Here is a 14,547-nt window from a genome sequence, read left to right as displayed (position 1 = left end):
AAAATTTTAAATATCTTTAAGTGAACTAAGAAATATTGAGAAAAAGGAAATAAACCTTGTTTAAATTTTTTTCTAATTTTTCAATTAAACAGTTTTTTTTTTAAATTTTTTAACTCCATGAATTTTCCGGAATTTCGACTTGGGCTCACAATCACCCCTGGTCTATTGACTGAAATAAAAATTTTGTTGGCTGAAATGTGACTGAGATGATGCAATGCATTTCAAGTTATTAAATGAAAGCAAAACTGACCGTCAATCTACGACTAATAATAGATTGACGGTCAGTTGTCCATTTCGACTGAAAGCATTAATATTTATTGAATAAAACTGTCCATCAAAGTATGACTAATAGTAGCTTGAAGGTAAGTAGGTCATCCGTTTTAATCGAAAATATTCATTTCAAAAATTTCTAATGGAAAACCCGTTTGCATTACGATCGCAAATGATCTTTGCAAAAATTATTGTTTAATTTAAAACAATTATAGCAATGAATATTTACGATCAAAATGGGAAGTGGCACTTTACTCGTGGCACATATTTAGTCATTGGGTCATAGAAGAAGTAAATAATTTTTAAACCAATTCAAAATATTTTAACTGAGAAAGTATATGGAATTTTTTATTGCATCTTAAGCATCGAGGAAATTTTAAAATATATTTTTGACAATCGAAATGCGAAAAATTGTTATAGAGTGGGAGAAGTAATACATTCCTAAATATCCAATCATACATAAATTAAATATTTGAGTAAAAACATTTAAGACTTGGATAAATTACGTTTCAACTCCTCAATATTAAGAAAAGTTTTTAATAGCAAAAATCTTTCGTCTAAGCTAAAAAAAAAAAAAAAAATTATGAAACTGGTTGGCGAGCTGAAATTCTTTTTATTACCAGTTAAACGTGTCAATAGATAAAAAGATTGATTTTTAACAGACCCATTTGTTTGGATACACTGTCTTTCAGTTCTTCGATGCCAATACACTAAATAATTTTTTAAATTTATATTTTGCTTCAAAATGTATAATTCATTCAAAAAATTCATTGGCTTAGAATATAAATATTATAATTGCTCACACAGCAATTGTGAAAAAAAATTGAGCTTGACTAGAATGATTCAAGTCAGGACTGAATATATCTGAAGCAATTTTGTAAAAAAAAAAAAAAAAAAAACTGACATTAATCTTGAATTAGGCAAAATTAATTGAATTGAGGAACTTTATCCATATAAATTCAACATTCATACATGTTAGACTATGTAAAGGCACAATTTCAGAATCACATGACATTAAATGGCAGAATTTGATATTCAACAGATAGTGCTAAGTTGGGCAAAACCAAGACTCAACAGTTATGACTGCAGTAAGGCTGTCATTTATTAGAAATGCCATAAGACATCTTGACCATCATTTAGTAGCAGGTGTTCCTTTGAAACTGTCCTTACAATGCCTTTTTCTTTGGTGGAGGGATAGTCTTGTGGCAAGTTGGACTGGTCATCCATAAGACTAGTAGCAGACAGTTGCTATACTATTTGGAATCAGAAAAAACAGTGTAGGCTATTTATTTGTCGACGCTTGCCTCTTTAAAAAGTATTAAAAAATGCATGATTTTTACCCAACCTATTTTCTTTTTAATTTCTAATTCTTGAAAATTTATTTTTGATGACTTCAACATCAAATTATACGTCTTTTTAGCTATTACTTTACATCAAGTTTGAATAATGCTAAGCCTTTTTCTTTCATCGGATAAAACCTGAGAGTTTTTAAGCAGACTTGACAAGGTAGCTATATTCTACAATAGCAAGCCAAAAATTTCTGAAAGGTTGATTACAGCGTGTCAACTGTAAGTGATGGGCACATAAAGCCTATAGTGTTGCAAAGAAACATGATCAGCTTTATTTGTGATTTCCGTATTTAAAGAACAACTACAATAATTTATATACATAATTCCTTTGTTTGATTTTTAAACCCCTAAATGTTTCTCAATGTATGATGGTCATAATATTAATTTGTTGCTACAAATAAATATTCCAGCAGGAAAAAAGCACATTTTTTATCATTTCTATACATACCCGGTTTTATTAAGATTTATAAAACCAGATTAATTTTCCTTATGAAATATAGTTTTTTTTAACATCAAATAATTGTGATTTCTAGAGTTAAAAGGCTATTTAATCAACCAAACTAAAATTGATTCATGGAATCTGTTAAGAAATAAGAAGTGAAGGACCTAGCTTTGTCCAGCTTCACGTACATGTCACAAAATTTTTATGTTGAAGATGAAACTCTGAATAATATTTTGCAAAATGCGAACCAACAGAATTTTAAAGATTATTTCCTAAAAGTCAGCTACTTTAAAACATATCGTCGCTTTGAAACTAAGCCGTTACAACTAAAAAAAAATCGAAAAATGAGATATTTGGGTCATTCTGTGTGAAAAAATTACCCTTTTAGAGAAACAACGTGTTATCTTCATAGTTCCATAAAATTAATTTAAAGAGCCGATAAATCGTTGGCGCGATTAGCATTAGCGCGGAAAGTTAGAAATTGCTCTCCTGAAAAACTTACTTTTTTGAGTTTCCACGGTTTAGTTTCAAAGCGACGATATATTGTGTCATATTAAATGTAACATGTAAATTACTGTTAGCTGCTATCATAGGTGAAAACGTCTTATCATAAATCCCTTAAGGGATCTTTTTTTATCATTTATTCACATATCTTATGTATGAGCCAAACTAGTATTCTTTTATGTACAATATTTGAACTCTATGTACACTTATAGATAAACACACATATATTTGTAAGAATAACAACAGGATGTTAGCAAACCAATGTAAAATTATATTTAAGAATTAGTGAAAGACTTGTTAAATAAGCATTGTGAAAGAAAATTAAAAAAGAGGATGCCATTTCTAATATCAGAATACTTAAGAAAGCTAAAGGAAAAAAAAAGACTGTCTCCAATAAAATACATAATTTAACGATAGTTTGAATTTAATTCAATTTCATATTCTCAAATTTGCCTCTAAATATTCTTTTGCAATAGATTATTAATTTATTCTTTATAGAGATTCCATATTTTTCTTATTCCTCATTTTTCTACCAAATATTATTTTGCAGTTATTTATCAATTACTTCACGGGAATTCATTTTTCCTAAATAGCCAATTTTGTTAGAAAATATTTTTTTCTCTTGACTCATCTGATTACAAATTTATCTTCTAGTAGAGATTAATTGCTTTCTTAACTGTTAATTTTGCTGTGTAATATTTGCAATTGATTACTGAACCATTCTCCACAAAGATTCATATTTTTTTAATCATTAGTTTTGTTGCCAACTCAATATTCTTTTTCAATTGACTTCCGCGAGTTCTTTTTCTTGTGGGATTTTTTTTTTACTCTCTATCACTTTGAAACTAAATGCTCATTTGTAATATCTTATTAATTCCTGTCCCCCAAGGATAGCAACGATGGACTAAACCATCTGGAACTCTTAGTAGTTTTGATTGACGCAACCATCTACAAAGGACATCAATATCATTTTCTAAGCTTTTGAGAAATAGTTTAAAAAAGCTTATGACAATAATCGTTGCAAAATAGAAATATCTATATGTATACAATGTTCTTTCATATACAAATATAGATTTATAGGATAATTAGTTGAGCAGCAGTAACAACACCCACAAATTATATCACCTAATCGTAACGAACAATTTTTTTAAAATTACATTTTGTGATATTATCCTTCTACTTGTTATCAATAGTTTTTAGTTATAATTTATCCTTTCAACTGTGATTAAAGAGAAATTTTTGTCTTCAACTATGAGCTTGGGGTAAGGTAAAGTTTATGCTGTAAATTTAGGTGAAATCTGATTATTTTGCAGCCAAATTGGCTAGTTTTTTTTTCTTCAAAGTCACTACTTAATGGGGAAAAACTCATTTGTGTTTTGTGACTGTACCCTAAACAAAATGTCATTCATTATCAGACTGCGTAATCCACTTTTTCTATAATATATAGCATTTAATTTCTAGATTAGTATTTAATTAAAAATTAAGTGAAACAGTTAAATATTTGCAAAGAGAACTCTGAAAACCACTCGTCTAAGTAGAACATTTTATAAGAGGTGCAGAGACAAGTAGTAACAGATTTTTCTGCAATAAATATCCTGTAATAATGCAGAATGTTCTGCAATTCGAACAACAAATGCGAAGGAATGAAAAAAGGTACCAAGGGGATTAACATCGGGTCCTAAGCCGTTTATTTGACTAAGTAATACAATACAACAATTGTTTAAAATGGTGCCTGCTGATATCATTACACAGTATACAATAACGTAAAATCGATTCCCAAACAAGCTAAAAGATGCCAGGAGTGTTTTTGATGTCCTGTCAAAACAACGGCAATTCATGCTTAGTTTAAGTACGACAAACTTAAACTGAACTCTACTTTTTTGTCTCTTCTAAATTCAGAACATAGGTTAATTTTTTGCGGTTTTCTATGGTTCTTCTCAGCTCCATGCAATAATGTTTTGATTCTTACAATGCCTTTGATCACCTCACGGATTTGTCGCTCCAAATTTGAAACACACTGTGGAACTATTATTAGTAAAAATAATCTGCTTACAAAAATTTAAATGTTTTGTTTTAGTTGGAATAGTGCAAGAAACAGTTAACATGAAATTAACGAGTTCGTTGACATGATAACGGATGAAATTAAATGGTTTGGACATATTTACATATTTTATAGGAGTGCTAGGAGCATACCATTAAAAATAATTTAGAGATTTGAGGAAGAAAATTGTAAACAGTAAATAATAGTAAAAAGTCAAAGCAGCTGCTAAAAAATTAACAATTATAATAAACAAGGAGAAAATAACTTTACCAATAACAAACAAGCGCAAATACTACTTTTAAAATTAAAGTCACAAGTTTTTGTTTATCAGATTATTAGTTAGAAGCAAATTCAAAAAGGATTGGAGAAAAATAACTTCTATAAAACGGAATAACTATGCATTGCAAAAAGCAAGCGAGATTTTTTACAATTTTTGTTACAAATTCCACACAAGAAACAATAGATAATTTAGCCTAAATAATTTTAAAAATTACAAAAACAAGTCAATTTACAGGCACAAAAGATTTTCTTTCTATACACCATTTGTGATTGAATTTTAAAAGATTACAAATTTAAATACTTATTAGGTTTTCATATTCAAATTTTAATCCAGGGCCTGATTACCGAAAAGGCACAGGAAGCAAGTGCTTCCCCTTTAAAATTCTAGGGGGCCCCTCAAATGACTGAAATTAAGGTCCCAATTTCTTATTTTTGCAAAAGAAAAAAAAAGAGAGACAATAACAAAAGAAATTAGAAAAAAACTGTCGGAAAGAAAAAAAATGGGATGCTTAATAATGTCACGTTTGTAAAAGCATCGGCGTCAAAATATACCGGTTTTTCTCGTGTTGGCTATAAGCAACTCAAGCAATAAGCAACATCCATTTAACTTTTATTTTTCATGCATTTAATTCTTATTTTTTTCTAGCATTTAATTCTTATCTCTTCTTATTTTTTTTTTTTTAAATCTTTTTTCCCTATCATGTGTGCTCAATTTAATTTTACTCTTTTTTTTTATTGTTGAATTAAACACACAAGACTTTTAAATATCTATTAGTACAAAAAATATTTTTATTTCACGTTTGAAAATTATTTGGTATGATTTTTCTGGTGCAGTAACAATAATTTATGCTGAATTAGAATTTTGTGTTGCTTTGCCGCTAGTAAACAAATTGACGTAAAAAAAGAGACTAATCTTGCAAAGAAACTTTCGTATAACAACAAGTAATTTTATAATTTAATTTAGTGAAATATTTAAATTTTGTGAACATATGTGCTAGCTACTCTCTCATGTTTTTGTTACTATAAAGCACATAAAGAAGAGTCCAACATAATTGCGTAAGATCTCTGTATTTCTTTCTAAGAGTCTAATAGTTTTCATATGGTTCTTGTCTCTTTAAAATGTACTGTTTATGGGCGAAAAATATCAGAAGATTCTTTTGCTAAAGTTAGGGGGGGGGGGGCCCAAATCCTATTATGCTTCCCCTATTTTCAGAGGTTAATCGGGCCCTGTTTATACCATAGAACAATTTTTTTCTTATTCACGTGCATTCCGGAGACCACTGCGCGAAAGCAGCTCTCACGAGTCATGTCAATAACGTTAACTGTTATATCCTTCTTATTTCTATTAAATTGTTATGTTTGTTTAAATTATCGTCGTTATTTACTCCTATGCTGCACTAACTCCCACAAATATCAGGATATCCTAATGGTTTCGGAAAGTTTCTGGATCAATTCTGCCCTTCTCGTCAGATTCAGTTATTGCTGATTTGGGAATGTTGGTGGCACTTGACCTTAAAAATACATCAGTGTAGGGTATACCGGGCAGTGGCACTTGACCTTAAAAAAACATCAGTGTAGGGTATACCGGGCAGTGGCACTTGACCTTAAAAAAACATCAGTGTAGGGTATACCGGGCAGTGGCACTGAACCTTAAAAAACATCAGTGTAGGATTTACCGGGCAATGGCACTTAACCGGACCTAGTATGACTAGACCTTTGGTAAATGTCCGAAATATATACTAGGTCTAGTGCCACTTTTGCTATAGCTTAAATATTTAAAAAAAATTAAACAAAGCGTTTGAATCAATTTTAAACTGATAACGAAATTATTGCTTTAAAATTTAAAAAAAAAAAAATAATAAAAACTGCGCCAGATAAGAGTAATTGAAGTAGTTGCTTTATACAGCGCATGTGCGGAAAAAAATTTAAAAAAAAATTATCCAGGTGCATTTAAAAGTGGATGAATATCCCAAGACACCGTTTTTTGCACCCAAATCCTCTATTACACATTTCAGGCATAGAATTAGTTTCTGATGTACAATCCAGAGCTCGAGTTTGTTCAAATAATTTTTGCTTTCGGAGGCAAAGGAGAGACTTAGAATGTTCTTTTACGCTACTTGATGTGTAGAGTAATCGCCACCAACCACCCTGTTTTATTCAACAACACTGAAATTCATAATTACAGTAAGATATCATAAACATAAGAACCAGTTCAATAATTTTTGAGAGACAATATAAAATACGAATCAGTAATTTAGGTTGCAGACACTAATTCTTTAAATAAAATTAATTAGTAAATCAGACATACACTCAGCACAGAGAGAATATTAAGACAAATTAGAACTAGGCTTAACAGAACAGGAGTGGATTGAAATAGATTGCAAATATATTTAATGCAGTTTACAGAAATCAAAGGTAAGAATATTCTTATCGATGGTTGACTATATATAACAAAAACATGCTTCGTAAGACTGGAAGAAATTTTAAAAACTTCCGCTGTATCCCTCCGCTAATGTTATGCTGCAGCATTTGAACAGGCTTAATATTCTAGGAAGTAGCTAGCCTTTTTTTTGGGGGGGGGGGTATTATCATAGCAAGCATGCGAAATTTTTCAAATTCATTTGTTATCTGCTTCGTTGAAAGATCGTGTTATATTGAAAACACTACAAGCATAATAATCGTGGATGGTAAGATTTTTTTTTCAAGCTAAGGCTTAAAAATCAGCCGGAAGTAGTAACCAGGAAGTCTCACGGCGAATTTTAACCGGTAGCGCCATCTGCTACACGGTCAACCACTCATTAAGTGGGACGGGATAGCCTGGTTGTTAGGGCACTGGGCCCATGTCCAAGAGTTCGTGCGTTCGATCCCAGACCGGCTGAAGACATCCCGTGTAGTAAATGGTGACAGATGCACGTTTAAACTGTCGAGTCGCACAGTCCTCCAAGTTCCATAACAAATCAATACCTCTGGGTGTACAGATGCCGGAGTTTTCGTGTCTGCTGGGTTGGTTCAAAATAACAAGACTAGGGGTAATTGAACATTAGTAGTCGTAAACCCGAAATTGGGTCGGCTGTTCAACGGCAGTTATAAAATAAAAAAAAACGATTAATTAATTAACTAAAAACATAACTCTAGTATAACTAGTTAAAAACAAAACCTAGCTTAATGCGCTGTTATTTATTGTTATGAGTAAAATTATTATTTTAGGCAAGAATTTTCTTGCTACTTAGGAAAATATAAATGAGGAAAAGCAAACTCACATTCCTCACTTTATTTGTATGGATGGGTGGCCTAATGTAAACAATAACAAGCGTCCTTAAACCGGAGGAAATTTAGAAAATTTCCGGTGTATCCCTCCACTTATGCTATGACTACGAGGCGATGTGTGAACAAGCCTAATATTCTATGCATTTTTGTTATTGTTATTTGGGTTCAAATCTAAACATAATTTTACCTTTCATAAATGTATTGATTCTCAGAGGTCGTAAGGCCAAAACAAATTTTTGGAAAGTTAATATCTCATTGTGAATAATTCTTAAGGTTTGCCATGTTTTGTATTTTATCCCTTACTTGGCTACATTTGAATAAAATGTCGCCAAAAATATCTTTAAAAATATCTTTTTTAAGTTAGCCTAATTAGAAAATATTCTAATGATTATAATATTAATCTGATAATGCTGAAGTTTAAAGGCCGAAAGAAAGAACTCGGTACATGTAAAATACGGCAAAAGATATGATGCAATAATATGAAGGTGCGTTTTTTCAATCTGCGGCGTAAAAATATATCGGAAGCAGTAACCCGGAAGTCTTGTGAGAGCAATTTAACCACTAGCGCCACCACCCTTAGCTTTACACGATCACCCATCCATAAAGATTAAAAGTTTTCCCTACTTTCCCCCCGAGTTCACGATAGAAGCTGCACAGGCGGCTTAGGTGGTGCTCGAGTTTAGTTGATTCCCCTGCTTTAGTTTTGGTTTCGGTACCGAAGATTTCTAAATTCTAGTGGCAACACCTAATTTAGTTTTGGTTTCAGTTTCCAAGATTTCTGAATTCCGGTGGCAACACCTAAATCAATTTTAGTTTTAAAACAAGTTACATATCTCCTATTTCTACACTCTTGAATGTATGATTTTAGTTTTATATGCTCAGCGGTGGCAAAACTCATTAGTTTAGATTAGTTATTTAGAGATGACAACACTCAATTGGGTGTTGTGTCAAATTTGCGACTTCAAGGGAAATACTTCGATTTAGTAGGAACAACATATGACGCAATGCTAAACGAATGGAATTTAGTTATTGTTATTTTTAGTTGTTGTTATTTGTTTTATTTGTTGTTGTTTATTTAGTTTTAATAACTTTTCTTTGTAATGCAATAAAATCTGGCGAGCAGCTATTTAAACGATCGAACACTTCGTTTGTTTATTTGTGGCTTGAAGTTAGGCTCGCAGAAAATGCCGTTCATGGGTTAAATTTAGTAGGAACAACACAACCTGTGACGTAGGCTATATTATACCCAATTAGGTTTCGGTTTTCGAAAATATACAGGCGAAATAGGTGGTTCAGTTTTAACTACGTCATTTATTTTCTGTGGCCCCATCTAGTCAATGAAAACAGCTACTAAGTTCTAAATATAAATGTGTTTATTGAAGGCGCCCTCTAGTTATTGAAATATTTACTAGTTTTTCAGTTAAAATAGAAATTAAATAAAAATTATAAATAAATAATTAAAGTATAGTACGGCTTTCAGGAGAAGATCTTCAGACACCTGTCTCGCGTCGTGGCGGGAACTATGATTACGAGGATAAGTCACTTCTAATAGGGGTGTGGAGTGAAAATGACTAGTTATGTAATGATCTTAGCTTGGCACAAGTCGGCCAATCTTTTCTCTCTTTCCCTAATATTAGTGGCAGTCCTAGAGTTTGACCAACACCTCCTAGAAAGAACAGGCCTTAGCACGGGTTACCATAAATATCCCTTAGTAGTCCAAGCGTAGACATATTTTGTATTTTCAACCACTGCGCAGCTTAGTACCCCTAACGTAATGACATCTTTATCATTTTTCGTCTACTGCGCAGTTAACTTCGTCACATCGGACTACTAAATTGATCTGTGCTGAGGCCTTTCTACTTCTAGGAGGTGTTGGTTTGACACCCCTGCCTACATTAGAGATTTCAACATCTTTTGAATAGCTTATACTTTTAAATTTTGAAAAAAAAAGGCCATATGCTTCAAAGGAAATGCCTTACATCAGTGGTTCTTAACTTTTTTAAGCCGCGACCCAAATTTGAGAAATATGTTCATGTCACGACCCCCCAAAAAAAAGTCAAAATTAGGCTGAGTAAGCCACAATGACTTCTTCTAGGAGGTGTTGGTATTACTTATTATTTGGTGTATTACTAACTTTTTTGGTTCGACTCAGCGCGACCCATAGGTTAAGAACCGCTGCCTTACATCGATTTTTTATTCGCTTAAAATTTTAAAAAAGTGGCCATATGTTTCAAAAGTAATGCCTTACGTTATTAATATCAATATTTTTGGAAAAGTGGCCATATGATTTCAAACAAATGCTTTACTTTATAAATATCAAATTTTTTTAAATCGTCTTAAAAATGGCCATATGTTTCAAAAGAAATGTCTTACATAATTAATATCAATAATTTTTTAATCAGTTAAAATTTTTACTTTTTGAAAAAGTAGCCACTGTAAAATATACGGCAAGTGGACTGAATGAGTCCGTCCAATATATATATTCAGAAACCATTTCCCCAAAAATACCATTAATATTATTACCTAGTCTAGCTCCTATTACTGTCGCCATTAATTCTAAGCGTGGAAAAGTTAACTTTGCCACGCTTAGAATTAATGGCGACAGTAATAGGAGCTAGACTAGGTAATTATATTAATGGTATTTTTGGGGAAATGGTTTCTGAATATATATATTGGACGGACTCATTCATGGACATTGGTCAGAAGCAAAATTTCTTAATTTTGCCATATGCTGGCCTGCTGAAAGTTAACAGCTTCATTGGGTTTTTATCCACGCCTAGGTTATATCATATAAACACAGACTGATATAATATGAACAAAATATCGTTGCAACAATTTTATTAGCGTTGGGTAAAGCAAATTATCGAGGTGAATATCGGATATGAAAAGAATCACTAATACTGATTCGAATCGGTAGATTCAGATCTGTTGATAAATTTAATAAAAAGCATTGTAGTAATTAAAATAAATATACAATTTACGAATGAAATAATTTACATACATAAAAATGAATGTCTATCTGTGTGTGGATGCGTCCGTTATAGACGCATCCACACACATCCAACCGAAATCGAGGAAATTCGGTATACAGATAGTTTGAAGCACAAGGAATGTCACTGCTGACATTAGAACATTCTAGGACGAACCGTTCGAGTGGGATAATGAAATAGAATTTTCTGATTGGTTAAAAACGTTAGACATTCTTCTAAATTTATAGATTTAGTGGAAAAACCAAGTAAGTGACGATTTCAGAACGAAAAAAAGTTGTATCTGAACTAATTACAAAATTATTAGGATGCGGAACTTATAATTCTTTGCTTAATTTATTTACCACCGCCTTATTTGAAAAAAAAATCAATGCAAACATACTAAAAACTGATGTAGATTAGTTATGTTAAGATTTTAGTGAAGGCAAACATAATTCTAGTACATTAGAGAAACTCATAATAATGCAACCACTTCTAGTTATTTTTTTAAAATTCATTAATCCCCTAAAAATGTCACTGGTTCTCCTATTAAGTTCTTTAATTGTGTCGGTATGTGCTTTTCAGTTTTGAGTCATGATTTCGTAGGGTTTCCTCAGTAATGATTAATTGATTCTTAACTTATTTTTTGTCTCCCCCCCCCTTGCGAAAAACGGGTATTTAGCTAGTATGTAAATAAATATATCAAAGAGATAAATATTAATTTTTATTAGTCTATTAGTCATTATCAAAATATTATATCATTATGGTAATATAAAAAAATACCGTTAAAATGGAACGGATCACAAATATCTTAAAATTTTAATTGTCTGATACATAGATTATTTCGATATGATTATTCAAGTTTTAGAGATCAAATTCACAAAGGATTCTTAAGTCTTACAGACGAAAATAGCTATTTGCCATGGTCTAACGTAACTCTGCCATTGCATGAAAATCCAGATAACTGCCATAATTTAAATATTTGTTATCAACGTTTTCTTAATATTGTTTTTAACAAATCATTATCAAAATTTGCAAATCTATTTGTTTTATAGTAAACATGCCTTCCGTCATAAGATAGCAAAATAACATCTCAGGAAGTGGACAATTGGTGAACTATGTTTAGGGATTGGATCAACTTGTTAACAAATCATTTTTAAAATTTGAAAATCTATTTGTTTTATCATGAACATGCCTTCTGTCATCAGGTAGTAGAAAGTGAAGAAGAAAAAACCTCTCAGAAGTGGCCAGTTCGTGAACTATTTTTATGGATATTTTCTGCAAATAGGAAAAAGACTAACGATTAAGAGGATTCTTAATACTGTTATCAACTTATTAAAGACTAACGATTAAGAGGATTCTTAATACTGTTATCAACTTATTAACAAATCATTTTTAAAATCTATTTGTTTTATCATGAACATGCCTTCTGTCATCAGGTAGTAGAAAGTGAAGAAGAAAAAACCTCTCAGAAGTGGCCAGTTCGTGAACTATTTTTATGGATATTTTCTGCAAATAGGAAAAAGACTAACGATTAAGAGGATTCTTAATACTGTTATCAACTTATTAAAGACTAACGATTAAGAGGATTCTTAATACTGTTATCAACTTATTAACAAATCATTTTTAAAATCTATTTGTTTTATCATGAACATGCCTTCTGTCATCAGGTAGTAGAAAGTGAAGAAGAAAAAACCTCTCAGAAGTGGACAGTTCGTGAACTATTTTTATGGATATTTTCTGCAAATAGGAAAAAGACTAACGATTAAGAGGATTCTTAATACTGTTATCAACTTATTAACAAATCATTTTTAAAATCTATTTGTTTTATCATGAACATGCCTTCTGTCATCAGGTAGTAGAAAGTGAAGAAGAAAAAACCTCTCAGAAGTGGACAGTTCGTGAACTATTTTTATGGATATTTTCTGCAAATAGGAAAAAGACTAACGATTAAGAGGATTCTTAATACTGTTATCAACTTATTAACAAATCATTTTTAAAATCTATTTGTTTTATCATGAACATGCCTTCTGTCATCAGGTAGTAGAAAGTGAAGAAGAAAAAACCTCTCAGAAGTGGACAGTTCGTGAACTATTTTTATGGATATTTTCTGCAAATAGGAAAAAGACTAACGATTAAGAGGATTCTTAATACTGTTATCAACTTATTAACAAATCATTTTTAAAATCTATTTGTTTTATCATGAACATGCCTTCTGTCATCAGGTAGTAGAAAGTGAAGAAGAAAAAACCTCTCAGAAGTGGACAGTTCGTGAACTATTTTTATGGATATTTTCTGCAAATAGGAAAAAGACTAACGATTAAGAGGATTCTTAATACTGTTATCAACTTATTAACAAATCATTTTTAAAATCTATTTGTTTTATCATGAACATGCCTTCTGTCATCAGGTAGTAGAAAGTGAAGAAGAAAAAACCTCTCAGAAGTGGACAGTTCGTGAACTATTTTTATGGATATTTTCTGCAAATAGGAAAAAGACTAACGATTAAGAGGATTCTTAATACTGTTATCAACTTATTAACAAATCATTTTTAAAATCTATTTGTTTTATCATGAACATGCCTTCTGTCATCAGGTAGTAGAAAGTGAAGAAGAAAAAACCTCTCAGAAGTGGCCAGTTCGTGAACTATTTTTATGGATATTTTCTGCAAATAGGAAAAAGACTAACGATTAAGAGGATTCTTAATACTGTTATCAACTTATTAAAGACTAACGATTAAGAGGATTCTTAATACTGTTATCAACTTATTAACAAATCATTTTTAAAATCTATTTGTTTTATCATGAACATGCCTTCTGTCATCAGGTAGTAGAAAGTGAAGAAGAAAAAACCTCTCAGAAGTGGCCAGTTCGTGAACTATTTTTATGGATATTTTCTGCAAATAGGAAAAAGACTAACGATTAAGAGGATTCTTAATACTGTTATCAACTTATTAAAGACTAACGATTAAGAGGATTCTTAATACTGTTATCAACTTATTAACAAATCATTTTTAAAATCTATTTGTTTTATCATGAACATGCCTTCTGTCATCAGGTAGTAGAAAGTGAAGAAGAAAAAACCTCTCAGAAGTGGACAGTTCGTGAACTATTTTTATGGATATTTTCTGCAAATAGGAAAAAGACTAACGATTAAGAGGATTCTTAATACTGTTATCAACTTATTAACAAATCATTTTTAAAATCTATTTGTTTTATCATGAACATGCCTTCTGTCATCAGGTAGTAGAAAGTGAAGAAGAAAAAACCTCTCAGAAGTGGACAGTTCGTGAACTATTTTTATGGATATTTTCTGCAAATAGGAAAAAGACTAACGATTAAGAGGATTCTTAATACTGTTATCAACTTATTAACAAATCATTTTTAAAATCTATTTGTTTTATCATGAACATGCCTTCTGTCATCAGGT

The sequence above is a fragment of the Parasteatoda tepidariorum genome, chromosome 9, assembly GCF_982258835.1.
Source record: "Parasteatoda tepidariorum strain Cologne lab strain chromosome 9, Ptep-v5.0, whole genome shotgun sequence".
Lineage (NCBI taxonomy): Eukaryota > Metazoa > Arthropoda > Arachnida > Araneae > Theridiidae > Parasteatoda > Parasteatoda tepidariorum.
Note: the sequence above shows the minus strand (reverse complement) of the source record.